This window comes from Hemicordylus capensis, chromosome 1 (assembly GCF_027244095.1).
Source record: "Hemicordylus capensis ecotype Gifberg chromosome 1, rHemCap1.1.pri, whole genome shotgun sequence".
Classification (NCBI taxonomy): Eukaryota; Metazoa; Chordata; class Lepidosauria; order Squamata; family Cordylidae; genus Hemicordylus; species Hemicordylus capensis.
In genome coordinates this window covers 316,889,269-316,904,926 of record NC_069657.1, presented here as the reverse complement: position 1 = coordinate 316,904,926, position 15,658 = coordinate 316,889,269, and the positions used below count along the sequence as shown (strand labels likewise).

Below are 15,658 nucleotides of genomic sequence, written 5' to 3'. Positions count from 1 at the left end.
AGCCTAAACATATGCTCTCAAGTTCTTATATAGCTCCTTTTCATTTTAATGAAGCTTACCCAGGAGGCTTAGATTGTGGCCAGGGAAGTTAGTGAAGGCGGAGGGGGGGGAGGTGTCACTGCCATTTGGATTTCTGCCTCAGGTTTGGACTAGTCTTAAATGGGACTCAGGTCTGCCAGGAAATCACATCTTGTGACCTACAGGTTGCAGCCCTTAACCAAGTTGGATGGGGTTGCCAACTGTCCCTCATTACGCAGGATGATGGTCCCTATAGGGACAGCATTTGTCCCTCGTTTATTCAATAGCATATAATCCAATTACATATATGTCGATGAAACTCAGGCTCTGGATTACCACTGCATACACTCCCCAGTCAGCCCCCACAAACTTGTGCCCCTCATTCTGGCAATGAAATGTTGGCAACCCTATGGAAAAAGAGGACTAGCTGTTGTTCGAACTCCGGGCGGGCAGCGAGCACTGCGCTCCTGCTCAGAGTCCGTCTTGCTGACTGCCATGCTACCTCACACGAGCCAGGACTGGGTCTTGGCATCGCAAAACCAAATGGTGGCCGGGCCGCTGAGTTGTGATTCAGATTAAAGCCCTGGGACGCTCTGCGATTAGGAGGCGGGGCGGGAGAAAGAGGGCAACGCTGCAGCGCCCGCACAGCCTCCCCTCTTCCAATTGCCGGAGAGAGGGGGGAGGGCATCTCTGTAGCTAGCCGTATTGAAGGATCCTCTTCCCCTCCCATCCTCCCCCCCCCCACCTGTTTACAAAGTTCGAGAAGCTCAGAGGAGGCTACAGCAGAGCCCTTTCTTGCGGGCGGCAGCAGGTCTTTCTCAGCAGAAAGGTCGCCACCCGCCTCTCTCAATAGTAACAGAAACAAAGTCCTACCTTCCCTTTTCTCCCCCAGGACTCCCGGCTCCACACATCCCACCTCCGCAGACGAACAAACCGCGCAAGCTATGGGTTGGCGACGAAGCGGGGGTGGGGTGCACTGTTTGGGGTGCCCCCGCCCGCAGGAGCGCTGGGCTTGGTCCTTGCTCCACCCTCAGGGAAGGGTTTGTAAAGTTGCTGTGAAATCTTACTCCTCTTCACCCCGCAGGTAACTTTGCGGGCTGGGGAGGGCGGAGCGGGCGGTGTTGATTGGTAAACCACTCCGGCATTGCCATCTAGCGGCAGCCTTTGGTAACAGCAAAAGCGAATGGATCCATCTGTCTCTTGGCGAATGCAGCCAACAAACAGATCGGTGCTGTTAGGGGGCGACATCTATCGGCCGTTGTGGGGGAAATGACCATTCGCGTCGCGAATGAGACACTTCGGCGAGTTACGACACCCACCCACCCCACTCTTGACTATCTGCAGCAATCCTAAGCGTAAAAAGATAAGTCCTCTTGAATCCCATGTAGGTGTTACCTTATTTTGTGCCAGCCCGGGTATCTTAAGGACTACTAACAAAACAGAGGCATTTATTTATTTATTTATTTATTTATTTACACAGTCAGACAGGTGTTATTGACTGGTTTGTTTTATCCAGACATCGAGTTCTTCCCAAGGACCTGGGATGGCTGAAGTTTATTATCAATGTTGTTGCTGTTATTATAGATATCATCGCAGAATATAGGCTGTTCCCAGTAAAGTTGCTTTTTATAACTGGCTGATGGTGATTTCTGTGGCTCCTATGGTGTTGAGGTGCTCTTCAAGGTGTTTTGGAATTGCACCATTCACAGAAATTCCGTTCACATACATTCCATTCACATACATTCCTAGGATCCTCCTAGGAATATTATGGGACTTCCGACTACAAACAGACAAACATCTGCCACACAATATACCAGATATAACTGTAGTCGAGAAGAAAGAAAAACAAGTTAAAATAATCGACATAGCAATACCAGGGGATAGCAGAATAGAAGAAAAAGATGATTATTATTTCTTGTTTACACAGTCAGACAGGTGTTATTGACTGGTTTGTTTTATCCAGATATCGAGTCCTTCCCAAGGACCTGAGATGGCTGAATTTTATTATCAACGTTGTTGCTGTTATTATAGATATCGTCGCAGAATATAGGCTGTTCCCAGTAAAGTTGCTTTTTGTGGTTGGCTGATGGTGATTTCGGTGGCCCCTATGGTGTTGAGGTGCTCTTCAAGTTGTTTTGGAATTGCACCTAGGGTGCCAATTACCACTGGGATTACTTTGGTCTTTTTCTGCCATATTATTATTATTATTATTATTATTATTACATTTATATCCCCCTCTTCCTCCAAGGAGCCCAGAGCGGTGTACCACATTTCTCTTTCACAACAACCCTGTGAAGTAGGCTAGGCTGAGAGAGAAGTGATTGGACCAGAGTCACCCAGCTAGTATCATGGCTGAATGGGGATTTGAACGAGTCTTCCCGGTCCTAGTCCAGCACAAATCAGCCATATGTATATTTTTATGTAAACAATTACAAAGACTTTTGTGTACACTGGGCTGGATCCTAGGAATTTCTGTGAATGGAAGCTCTACTTGCAAGTCTCAGTGTCTGATCAGTCCTCTTCTTTTGGTGTCTTTACAGATGATAGAAGTGTCCTTTCGGATCACAATCTAGATCAGCCTCTAGTACAATCTTTCAGTTTTTAAGCTGCAGAAACTCAGTGCACACCCATACACTGGACCTCTCAATTAAATACCCACACTTGACCTTTCAAACAGGCTGACTTCTTATAATACCCCATTTAAGCTCCAAATCCTTATCTTACCCCAGCCAAGCATTCTGAGTTTAAAATAGCTAGGCTGCAATCCTGTGTGCTTTTACTGGGAGTAAGCCCTGCTGGGTATAGTGGGACTTTGTTCTTGGTACATGTGCATAGAATCAGCTTGCTCAATATAAATATATAATTTGAAACGTATTTGAATAGACACTTATTAGTAAGGATATAAGAAATTTATCAGGCAAAACTGGAAATGAGGTAGGATTGCCATCTTTAACTTGGCAAATTAAAGACAGTCTCATCACTCATCACATCAGTGGGCAAAATAAATAGGGTTCCAGTCCTGCCCACTTGCTGCTTAAATCCAGCTTAATCGAAATCCAATAATATAGCAACCCTAACTATCAACAGGATTGCAGCCCATGACATCAAAAGGCTTGTAAGAGTTACAGTACAAAATGGGTATTTGTCATATTGTTTAATGTTTTTAATTGTTAAATTTGGATTTGGTAGATTGTTCAGTAGTGCCTAATTTTAATTGTATTTGTTGTTATACATAGTAATTTTCGTTCTCTAACTGAGCATAACACGATATTTCTAAAGCACAACTTAAGCTGATTTGTTCCTTTTAGAAAATGAAAGCCTATTTGCCTCCAGCAACTCTTTTTCTTTAACATACTTTTTTTAACTGGAAGCAGGAAGATTGAAGATTGTTCAGACATACATTTCTGAATAAACTATAGGCATCTCCATTTTGTTTCTGGTTAAAAACAAAAGAAGAGATACTGATTATTAACAAACCCGGTTCAATCCTCTGTCAAGAATTGTACAAAGTGAATAGGATCTGCATTTGCATTTAAAATACTTCCAAAAACAACCAAATTGGTTATGTTCTTAATACCAACCAACATGTGCCTATTTTCCCATTCAGGGAAAACCCATTTCAGGGGGAATTTAATACGAAGCTAAAAATTAAACATGGAATTGTGCAAATCATCTGTGGATGGCAATCCTGAAAAATTCTGTACTTGTGTTGGGCAGTTGTTACAAGGCTTAATTGGAAATGAAGACTCAGCAGAACTAACCCCACAATTGTTTTCAGTACCAAGGTTCAGTCTCAGAAAGCAGTGGCAAAGATGAGCATATCTAGTGTTTTTAGTCTCCACACATCTGGATTTTATTATTGAAGTATAGCTTTATAATTGCTTTTCATATTGACCTCAAGCTGGTGTACAGCTTGATTGAGAGAGAGAGAGAGAGAGAGAGAGAGAGAGAGAGAGAGAGAGAGAGAGAGATTAAGTGCCGGCAAGTCAGTGTTGACTCTTAGCAACCACATAGATTCTCTCCAGGAGGATCTGTCTTCAACTTGGCCTGTAAGGTCTCTCAGTAGTGCATTCATTGCTGTCGTAATTGAGTCCACCCACCTTGCTGCTGGTCATCCTCTTTTTCTCTTTCCTCCAACTTTTCCCAGCATTATGGACTTCTCAAAGGAGCTGGGTCTTCGCATAATGTGTCCAAAGTATGATAGTCTGGGCCTGGTCAGTTGTGCCTCGAGTGAAAATTCTGGATTGATTTGTTCTATGATCCATTGGTTTGTTTTCTTAGCTGTCTATGATATCCTCAAAAGTCTTCTCCAGCACCAAAGTTCAAAAGCGCCAATACTTCTATCTTGCTTCTTCAAAGTCCAGCTTCCGCATCCATAGAGTGTCATGGGGAAAACCATTGTCTGAACAATTCTAATCTTTGTAGATATAGACACGTCACAGCATCTAAATATCCTTTCCAAGGCCTTCATTGCAACCCTACCAAGTGCTAGTCTGCAGCTTACTTCTTGACTGCTGGATCCTTTACTGTTGACAGTCGATCCTAAAAAGCACAAGCTATCCACTACTTCAATGCCTTCATTATAAATTCTGAAGCTGGTTGCTGTACCTATTGTCATTAATTTAGTCTCCTTTACATTTAGTTGTAGTCTCATTTTTTTCACGCTGCTCCTTGATTTTCATTACTAGAGTTTGCAGATCATCCACATTCTCACCTATCAGAGTGGTGTTATCAGCGTAGCGCAGGTTATTGATGTTTCTTCCTCTAACTTTAAAACCATGCTCATCTTCTTCCAATCTAGCTTCTCTCAATATACGTTCAGCATATAAATTGAATAAATAAGGAGAACGTATACAGCCTTGTCTTACTCCTTTGCTGATCTGGTACCAGTCTGTTTCACCATGTTCCGTTTGGGCTTCCTGTCCTGTGTATAGGTTTCTCATGAGGACAATGAGATGTTCTGGGATACCCATTTTCCTAAGGATATTCCACAACTTGACATGGTCGAAGGCTTTTCTGTAGTCAATAAAGCACATATTTACTTGTTTTGTGTATTCTTTGGCTTTCTCAATTATCCAGTGTGCATCAACAATGATGTCTCTTGTTCCTCTGCCTTTTCTGAAACCAGCGTGAACATCCAGCATTTCCCTTTCCACATAGGGCTCTCATCTACATTGGATGATCCTGAGCATTATTTTGCTAGCATGTGAAATTAAGGATATTGTGTGATGGTTTGCGCAATCTGTTAAATCTCCTTTCTTTGGTATGGGTATGTAGACTGACCTCTTCCAATCTGTTGGCCATTGTGTCGTTCTCCAAAATTGCTGGCACAGTTGTTTAGAGCCTTAACTGATTCTTCTTCTGTTGCCTGCCATATTTCTGTAGCCATTCCATCAATTTCTGTAACCTTTCGACTTGGTAACGGACCAGAGTGCTGATCTAACTTCATCTTCAACTACTAGAGGTTCTTGCAAGTAGGGAATATCTTCTAGAGTATCTTGGATGTTGATGTCCCTGCTGTACAGATTTTCAGTATACTCCTTCCATCTCTGTTTCATCTTCTCTGAATCAGTTACTATCTGTCCTTTGGCATCCTTTAACATATCAGTTTGAGGCTGGAACCTTCTTCTGAGTTCAGAGATCTTTTGGACAACTTGCCTTGTTTTTCCGTGTCTGTTTCCATCCTCAAGGTCTTTATAAATGTCTTTGTAGTACTGCTCCTTGTCTCTTCTAACAGCTTTCTGAAATTCCCTATTAAGTTCCCTCATGAGATCTTTATCTATCTTGACTTTGTCTTCTCTCCATTTCTTGGCAATTGACATCCATTTTGCTTTCTTCTGTTTCTTGGTCTATGGCAGTCTCTTTTCATATTCGTCCTTAACTTCTTTGATTTTATTCCACATTTCCTCTGGTTCCCTATCAATGAGGTTCAGAACTTCAAAGCAGTTCCTGATGTTCTCTTTGAAAATGGTGGGTACATTCTCAAGATCATATCGTGGAAATTGGATAGCTTTGTTTTTCTGCCTTAGCTTGACTTGGAACATCCACATGAGCAGTTCGTGATATATTCCACAGTCAGCCCCTGGCCATGTTTTTGCTGTAATAACTGAGCTCTTCCACCTCCTTGCACCAATAATGTAATCAATTTTATTTCTGTCTACTCCATCTGGTGATGTCCATGTGTATAGGCGCTGCTTTGGTTGTTTGAAGAATGTGTTAGCAATGAAGAGATCATTGGCTTGGCAGAAACTAATAAGTTGTTCTCCTGCTTCGTTTCTGTTTTCTAGGCCATAAAGTCCTACTGTGTTTTCCTCCTTACCGTTTGCAGCTTTGGCATTCCAGTCTCCAACCACTAGCATCATATCTTGCTTGCATGTTCTGTCAATTTCAGACTGAACTTGAGTATAAAACTCACCAACTTCCTCTTCTTCTGCATCAGTCATTGGGGCATAGACTTGAAAAACTGTAATGTTAAAGGGTTCTCCATGAAATCTAATTGATATTAGTCGGTCACTGACCGCACTGTACCGAAGTACTGCCATTGTTATATCCTTTCTGACTATGAAAGCAACACTGTTTCTTCGTCGTTTTTTGTGTCCTGAGTAGTAAATGCTATAATTTTCTGACTGAAAGTGTCCAATTCCAGTCTATTTTAATTCACTGATGCCCAAGATGTCAATCTGTAGTCGATTCATTTCATCTTTCACTATGTCGAGCTTTCCCATATTCATGCTTCTTATCTTCAGCATACCCACTGTATTTCTGTCTTTGCAGCTTCGGATTTTCTTTTCCCGCATGGCAACATCAGCCACTAGACGTCCAAAAGGCTTTAATCTAACTGCATCATAAACACCATCAGTACTCTGAGAGATCCTCAGCTCTTCCTCAGTAGTATGTTGAGTGCCATCCAACCTGAGGGGCCCATCATCCGACACTACATTGACAATCAATCTATTTTGTCTGTCCATGTGGTTTTCTTGGTAAGATACGGGAGTGGTTTACCATTGCCTTTTCCTGCGCAGTATGAAATGATGCCTTTGTCATTGTCCCTGAACTGATCGTCTGCCTCCAGCACCTTCCTATATCACTGCTGCCCAATATAGGTGCCTGCTTGCTTTAGCTGGGCAGCTGGGATGACCTTTGTGCTTTGGGTGACCCTACTGGGAGTATACCTCCTGGCATACTTCGCTTATTGCTCCCAGGAACACTCCCTGCCACAATGAGGCAGCATAGCAGGACTTGGGGCCAACATAATTAAAGTACATGATATAAAACAACGAAAGCACAATATAAAACCAAGTAGCACAGACATTCCAGTGGAAGCAGGAATGAATGGTGGATGATGGTGAAAGGCTCCTCCTCCCTCAAAAAAGGTAAAGTGTGCCATCAAGTCAATTTCGACTCCTTTTGCCCACAGAACCCTGTGGTTTTCTTTGGTAGAATACAAGAGGGGTTTACCATTGCCTCTTCCCACACAGTATGAGACGATGCCTTTCAGCATCTTGCTATATTGCTGCTGCCCAATATAGTACCAGTGGGATTTGAATAAGCCTCACAAACCAGCCGCATAAAAAGCAGAGTCTTCATCTACTGCCAGAAGACTGAGAGTGGAGGGATAGAATGGGCATCCTGAAGAAGAGCATTCTACAGTCTGGGGGCAATCACCAAAAAGGCCGTGTCCTAAATGCATAACAAACAATTCTCAGTCAATATCAGCATACTGAGTAAGGCCCTGCCAAAAGATATTGTGGGGTAGGTAGATTTAATTAGGAGCAGGTGTTCTTGAAGATAGCTAGAGCCCAAGCCACTTAGAGCTCTAAAGGTCAAAGCCAGTATCCTGAATTTGACTCAGAAATGAGAGCCAATGCAACTCTTTCAAAAGTGGGGCAATATTATCATCTTGGGTAGCCCCTGATATTAATCTGGCTGCTGCATTTTGCACCAGGCACAGCTGAATATTCTTCAAGAGCAGCTCCATGTACAATACATTGCAATAATCCAGACTGATGATAGGTACAGGTTGTGTGGTTCCAGGTATACCTGAGTTCCCGAATACTCTTTTTTCCTTATCAGTTAAGCCCCATATGAATATGATGAAAGTGTATATGTTTATATGTATGTCATATGTAAATATGGATAGAGTTGTACAATCCTATCCTATGCATGCATATTCAGAAGAAGTATGATCAGTGGGCCTTACATAAGACTGCAATGCATATTAAAACAACAATAAAAGGACAAAGTCATTCAAATTATTAATAATAACAACCTCATTTATTAGCTGACCCATAACAAATGTTCTCTGAGTAGCTCACAAAAGTGTTAACGGATGTAAAGAAAAGCAGTTTAAAAAAACAAACAAACACAGAATTAGCTGAAAATTCTAACCGCCACCAAGCCAGCTGTCTATGGGAAGAACTGTGTGTTAAAAGCTGCCCTGGGTTTGGTGTGGTGGGCAGGGTGGGGAGTGCTTCCATGACACTGGAGATGGAAGAGGGCCACTCCAGCAAGCCCCTTCTGGTATCAGCTGTGCGGCCATAGTTCAGAGTAGACGTCAAGTGAAGGAAGCATGCATAAAATTACAGCCATAATTCTGTAAAAGAGTGCTAGATCTAACATCTGACCAGAATACTTCATACTTGGTAAACTGCTGATAGTTACTCAGTGGTGGTTACCCAATAAGTCACTCTGTACATGCTCAAATGGTGGCCACTAATTCAATATGGTCCTCCAAATATGGTCCTCCAAATGGTGGCCACTAATACAATATGGTCCTCTAAAACTGGTCCTCCAGTTTTACCTTGTTTTTTGTTTTGTTTTTTGTGGTTTGTGCCGGGCTGCTCACAGGGATATGTGTCTGGGCTCTCTTGTTAAGGATGGAGTAGGGGGCACATACAATGAGATTGGGATGGCTATTTCAGTAGTGGTGGGGAATAGAGGATTGGGCATTACGTGCATAAGAACAGCCCTGCTGGATCAGCCCCAAGGCCCATCTCGTCCAGCATCCTGTTTCACACAGCGGCCCACCAGATGCCACTGGAAGCCTACAGGCAGGAGTTGAGGGCATGCCCTCTCTCCTGCTGTTACTCCCCTGCAACTGGTACTCAGAGGCATCCTGCCTTTGAGGCTGGAGGTGGCCTATAGCCCTCCGACTAGTAGCCATTGATAGACCTCTTCTTCATGAAGTTATCCAAACCCCTCTTAAAGCCATCCAGGTAGTTGGCTGTCACCACGTCTTGTGACAGAGAATTCCACAAGTTGATTATGTGTTGTGTGAAAAAGTACTTCTGTTTGCTGGTCCTAAATTTCCTGGAAATCAATTTCATGGGGTGACCCCTGGTTCTAGTGTTGTGTGACTGGGAGAAGAATTTCTCTCTATCTACCTTCTCCACACCATGCATGATTTTTATAGACCTCTATCATGTCTCCCCACAGACATATTTTTTCTAAACTAAATAGCCCCAGGTATTGTAGCCTTGCCTCGTAAGGAAGGTGTTCTAGGACCCTGATCATCTTGGTTGTCCTCTTCTGCACCTATTATTATTATTATTATTATTATTATTATTAATTACATTTATATCCCGCTCTTCCTCCAAGGAGCCCAGAGCAGTGTACTACATACTTGAGTTTCTCTTTCACAACAACCCTGTAAAGTAGGTTAGGCTGAGAGAGAAGTGAATGGCCCAGAGTCACCCAGCTAGTTTTATGGCTGAATGGGGATTTGAACTCTGGTCTCCCCGGTCCTAGTCCAGCACTCTAACCACTACACCACGCTGACTCTCATAGAACTTTTCCAGTCCTACAATATCCTTCTTTAGATGTGGTGACCAGAATTGTACGCAGTAGTACAGTTGTGACTGCACCATAGTTTTGTATAAACCCATGCTATTTATTATATATACAAAACCCGTATTTTGTATATACCCGTGCTAACTGGGCAAAGAGGCACCTTTTACCGTGGTGATTCTCTTTATTTAGCAGGGGGAGAGTAACTGGCCCTATCCACCCCCAGCACAGTACTTCCAGTGACTGTTGCTGGTGTGTGTCTTATGTTTCTTTTTAGAATGTGAGCCCTTTGGGGACAAGGAGCCATCTTATTTGTTTGTTATCTCTCTTTGTAAACCGCCCTGAGCCATTTTTGGAAGGGCGGTATAGAAATTGAATTAATAATAATAATAATAATAATAATAATAATAATAATAATAATAATAATGGAAAAAATCCTCAAGTCCAAACTCAATGGCGGGAACACCATACAAACCATAAACACCTGGGCTATACCTGTTATCAGATACACTGCAGGGATAATAGACTGGACCCAGGCAGAGCTAGAGACGCTGGATCGTAAGACCAGGAAAATCATGACCATCAATCATGCTCTGCACCCCCGCAGTGATGTCGATAGGCTATACCTCCCTCGCAGCTCAGGTGGAAGAGGAATGCTGCAAGTCCATCAAACAGTAGAGGAGAAGAAAAGAGGCCTTGAAGAATATATCAAGGACAGTGAAGAAGATGCACTTCAAATGGTCAATAACGCAAAACTATTCAACACCAATGAAACAAAGCAGGCCTACAAGAAAGAACAAGTCAAGAACCGAGCAGAAAAATGGAGAAATAAGCCCCTGCATGGTCAATATTTGCACAATATAAGTGGAAAATCAGACATCACCAAGACCTGGCAATGGCTTAAGAATGGCAACTTGAAGAAAGAAACAGAGGGTTTAATACTGGCTGCACAAGAACAGGCACTAAGAACAAATGCAATAAGAGCAAAAGTAGAAAAGTCAACAACAAACAGCAAGTGCCGCCTTTGTAAAGAAGCAGATGAAACAGTGGACCACCTAATCAGCTGTTGTAAAAAGATTGCACAGACTGACTACAAACAAAGGCATGACAAGGTAGCAGGGATGATACACTGGAACATCTGCAAAAAATACAAGCTACCTGTAGCCAAAAATTGGTGGGACCATCAAATTGAAAAAGTGGTAGAAAATGAAGATGTAAAAATATTATGGGACTTCCAACTACAAACAGACAAACATCTGCCACACAATACACCAGATAGAACTGTAGTTGAGAAGAAAGAAAAACAAGTCAAAATAATCGACATAGCAATACCAGGGGATAGCAGAATAGAAGAAAAAGAAATAGAAAAACTCACCAAATACAAAGATCTACAAATTGAAATTGAAAGGCTGTGGCAGAAAAAGACCAAAATAATCCCAGTGGTAATTGGCGCCCTGGGTGCAGCTCCAAAAGACCTTGAAGAGCACCTCAACACCACAGAAATCACCATCAGCCAATTACAAAAAGCAGCTTTACTGGGAACAGCCTATATTCTGCGACGATATCTATAACAACTGGCAATAAAATTCAGCCATCCCAGGTCCTTGGGAAGGACTCGATGTCTGGATAAAACAAACCAGTCAATAACACCTGTCTGACTGTGTAAACAAGTAATAATAAGGGCATTATAACATTAGCCGTTTTATTTTCAATCCCCTTCCTAATGATCCCTAGCATGGAATTGGCCTTTTTCACAGCTGCCACAAATTGAGTCAACACTTTCAACGAGCTGTCCACCACGACCCCAAGATCCCTCTGCTGGTCAGTCACCGACAGCTCAGATCCCATCAGTGTATACTTGAAGTTGGAGTTTTTCGTCCCAATGTGCATCACTTTACACTTGCCAACATTGAACCGCATTTGCCAATTTATCACCCACTCACCAAGTTTGGAGAGATCCTTTTGGAGCTCCTCACAGTCCGATACCTAAACAGTTTGGTATCATCTGCAAATTTGGCCACCTCGCTGCCTATCCCCACTTCCAGATCATCTATGAATAAATTAAACATCTGTCCCAGTACAGATCTCTGGGGGGAACCCACTTCTTACTTCCCTCATTGTTAATACTCTCCATTTATACCTACTGTCTGTTTCCTGTCTTTCAACCAGTTAGCAATCTACACATTGCTGTCAGTGGCAGGCCAGCATGCTGTTACAGGGGAAGGCTGTCGCGTAATTTAATTACTGTTTTCTCTTCTGGCTGCCCTGTCAGCTCTCAGGCCTCAGGGAGTAGAGATGTGCATGGAACCAGCGGGGGCCAGTTTGTAGGCAGGGGGGATAACTTTAAGGGCAGGGGAGGGTGCACTCCCCCACCGCCGCGTTTCCCCCACCGCCGCGTTTCCCCCACCGCCGCGTTTCCCCCACCGCCGCGTTTCCCCCACCGCCGCGTTTCCCCCACCGCCGCTCTCTGTAAAACCAGTCTGGTGGGGCGGCAGCGTACTTCCCTGCCGCCCTGTTCTCTCCTTGGACTGGAAGTGACCCACGTGTGTGTACACGTTACTTGTGCGCATGCACCGATATCCGTGTGCAGGTTACTTCAGGTCACTTCTGGTCTGAGGAGTGGATGGGGTGGCAGGGAGGTACGCTGCCGCCCCACCGGACCAGTCTTACAGAGAGCACCGGCAGAGGAAAGTGGGGGGAAGTGCACCCTTCCCCGCCCTTAAAGTTATCTCCCCCCACCTTTGAACTGGCCAAACCGCCGGGTGTTCGAACCTGTTCAGAGGCCTGTAAAAGGGTCTCTGAACAGGTTCATGCACATCCCTGTCAGGGAGTAGTTCCAACTCTCCAATGAATCTAACCAGGCTCCTTTGTAATGCCAGGTTGGTTCAAAATAAGATCGAAAATAAGATCATGATTTGATCATGGATGAAGGAGCCGACCTGGCTTGTATAACTGAGACCTGGTTGGGGGAGGCTAGTGGTCTTGCGTGGGCCCAACCTCTTCCCCCAGGGTACTCTGTTGCTGAGCAGGTTAGGGGAAGTGGGTGGTGTGTGTGTGGAGTGGCTGTGGTCTATAAGAATAACATCTCCCTTACCAGGATCCCTGTGGAGTTGTTGTTGCTGTTGTTGTTATCTACACTTTATATCCAGCTCTTCCTCCAAGGAGCCTAACCTACTTCACAGGGTTGTTGTGAGGAGAAATTTAAGTATGTAGTACTACATACTTAAATTTCTCCTCACAACAACCCTGTGAAGTAGGTTAGGCTGAGAAAGAAGTGACTGGCCCAGAGTCACCCAGCAAGGCTGAAAGGGAATTTGAACGCGGGTCTCCCTGGTCCTAGTCACCCAGCAAGGCTGAAAGGGGATTTGAACTCGGGTCTCCCCAGTCCTAGTCCATCACTCTAACCACTACACCATGCTGGCTCTCATATTCACACATGGCTTCATGCTGTGGGGTAAATGTTGAGCAAAGCCACTTCAAATCACACTCGCGGCATTGAGGGAAGCAGCCCCTCCCCTCTGCTCTCGGTTTTTGTTTTTGCAAGGTCACATGGCATGCCTCCGTGTTTTCCTTCCAGCCAATGGGTGGGGGAGAGATTACTAAAGAGCTATATCTTCATTTCTAAAGAGAATATCCCTCTTACCATGCTAATGATTCAGTGCCTCTCCCTATTTGCTCCAGTGTTGTCAGAAAAAGTAGCTTAAAACCAGCATTTTAAAAACCTGGAGATACACTGAGATAAGCTAGAATTTGGGAGACAAAGGCCGATTTGTGTGTGGAGTGGGTCCAAAGATCTCAAAGGGACTTTGGGGTAAGTTTGGCTGGTGTGTGAACACAACACTCTCTTCTGAAGGAGAAGCCCTGTCTGTAAAGCCTCTGTGAGAGAACTGACTTATATAGAGTGTGTGTACCTTAGGTTGGGGACTCAGGATAGATTGGGGATTCTGTTGTTGTACTGTCCACTCCGCTGCCTAACAGACTCCCTAAATGAGCTGACAGAGCTGGGCACTGAGTTGGTGTTGGAGTTCACCCAGCCATTTTAACATCCACTTTGGGACTGGCTTGTCTAGTGCTGCTCAGGGGTTTATAGTGGCCATGACAACTATGGGCCTATCCCAATTAGTCCTAGGACCTACGCATGTTGCTGGTCACATACTAGATTTGGTCTTTTGCTTGGATCAGGGGAGTGTTCAGTAGGTGGGTCTCCTGTAGTCTCCCCATTGTCATGGATGGACCACTTCCTGGTTAAGGTTGGTCTCACAGTCACATCTGTCCACTGCAAGGATGGTGGATGTGGACCTTTTAGAATGATTTGCCCAAGAAGGCTGTTGGATCCAGTAGGATTCCAAAGGGCCTTGGAGGGCTTTGGAGTTGGTTCTGCCAGTGAGTCTATCGATGCCCTGGTGCAGGATTTAGGAACATAGGAAGCTGCCATATACTGAGTTAGACCATTGGTCCATCTAGCTCAGTATTGTCTACACAGACTGGCAGCGGCAGGGGCGTAGCTAGGGGAGAGGGGGCCCGTGTTCATCCCTCTCTCAGGCGGCCCTCCATAGTGAGGGAGACAATGCAGAAAATATGGAGGGATGGAGCTGGAGGGCCCTCAGGAGCTGGGGGCCCGTGTTCTTTGAACCCTTTCATTCAATTATAGCTATGCCCCTGGGCAGCGGCTTCTCCAAGGTTGCAGGCAGGGATTTCTCAGCCCTATCTTGGAGAAGCCAGGGAGGGAACTTGGAACTTTCTGCCTTTCCCAGAGTAGCTCCATCCTTTGAGGGGAATATCTTACAGTGCTCACACATCAAGTCTCCTATTCATATGCAACCAGGGCAGACCCTGCTTAGCTAAGGGGACAATTCATGCTTGCTACCACAAGACCAGTTCTCCTCTCCAACAGGTATCCTGGTGGATACCTGTTCCAGGTATCTACCAGGGCAGGGGTTAGAGTGCTTAACTAGGACTGGGGAGACCAGAGTTCAGATCCCCATTCAGCCATGATAATAGCTGGGTGACTCTGGGCCAGTCACTTCTCTCTCAGCCTAACCTACTTCACAGGGTTGTTGTGAGAAGAAACTCAAGTATGTAGTATACTGCTCTGGGCTCCTTGGAGGAAGAGCGGGATATAAATGTAATAAATAAATAAACTCCCAGAATCCCCAGCCACAAAGGCCATGTCTGGGGATTCTGGGAGTTGTAGTCCAACAACATCTGTGGGCCCAAGGTTAAGAAGCCCTGCCCTGGTGGATACCTGGAACAGGGAACTTACAAGGGCAGTAAACATGATCACTCCTAAGCATGCTCTAAACCCACGTCAAAATTAGCTGCATGGTATATGGAAGAGCTATGGGAGCTGAAGCAGCAAGGTAGATGACTGGAGCGCAAATGGAGGAGAACTCATCTTGCATTCGATAAGGCACAGCACAGAACCCATTTGAAGGCCTATGCTGTAGCAACACATGCAGCAGGGAGGCGATTTTATTCTGCTCATATTGTGTCTGCAAGTTCTAAACTCAAGCCCTATCTTTTTCTGGAAGCAATGTCTCATTGTGATGCATTCAGTGAGTTCTTTGCAGATAAAATCTCACATTCCGGCTGATCTGGACTCCAATATTTCAGCAGGGGTAGTTAGGGGGGTGTCTAGCAATCCCTCTTGCAATATTATATTGGATCAATTTCAGTTTGTAACTCCTGAGGATGTGGACAAGCTGCTTAGAGTGGTACAGCCTACCACCTGTTCTTTGGCTCCTTGCCCAACATGGCTGATTTCAACTTGCAGGGAGGTATTTGGAGCTGGCCTAACTGATATCATTAACACTTCACTGAGGGAGGGCAGGTTGCCATCTTGTTTTAAGGAGGC

At 44.5% G+C, this 15,658-nt stretch overlaps 1 protein-coding gene across 6 annotated transcripts in view; it reads right to left on the bottom strand.

Moving 5' to 3' along the window:
• ANKRD6 (ankyrin repeat domain 6) overlaps positions 1-1,098 on the bottom strand; it is a 136,748-nt gene extending 135,650 nt beyond the window's left edge. For all 6 annotated transcript variants that reach the window (XM_053287377.1, XM_053287385.1, XM_053287384.1 and 3 more), the window contains exon 1: positions 892-1,098. The gene's annotated coding sequence lies outside the window, so the exon portion shown is untranslated. The remainder of the gene's footprint in view (positions 1-891) is intronic.
• Positions 1,099-15,658: the final 14,560 nt, after the last annotated feature.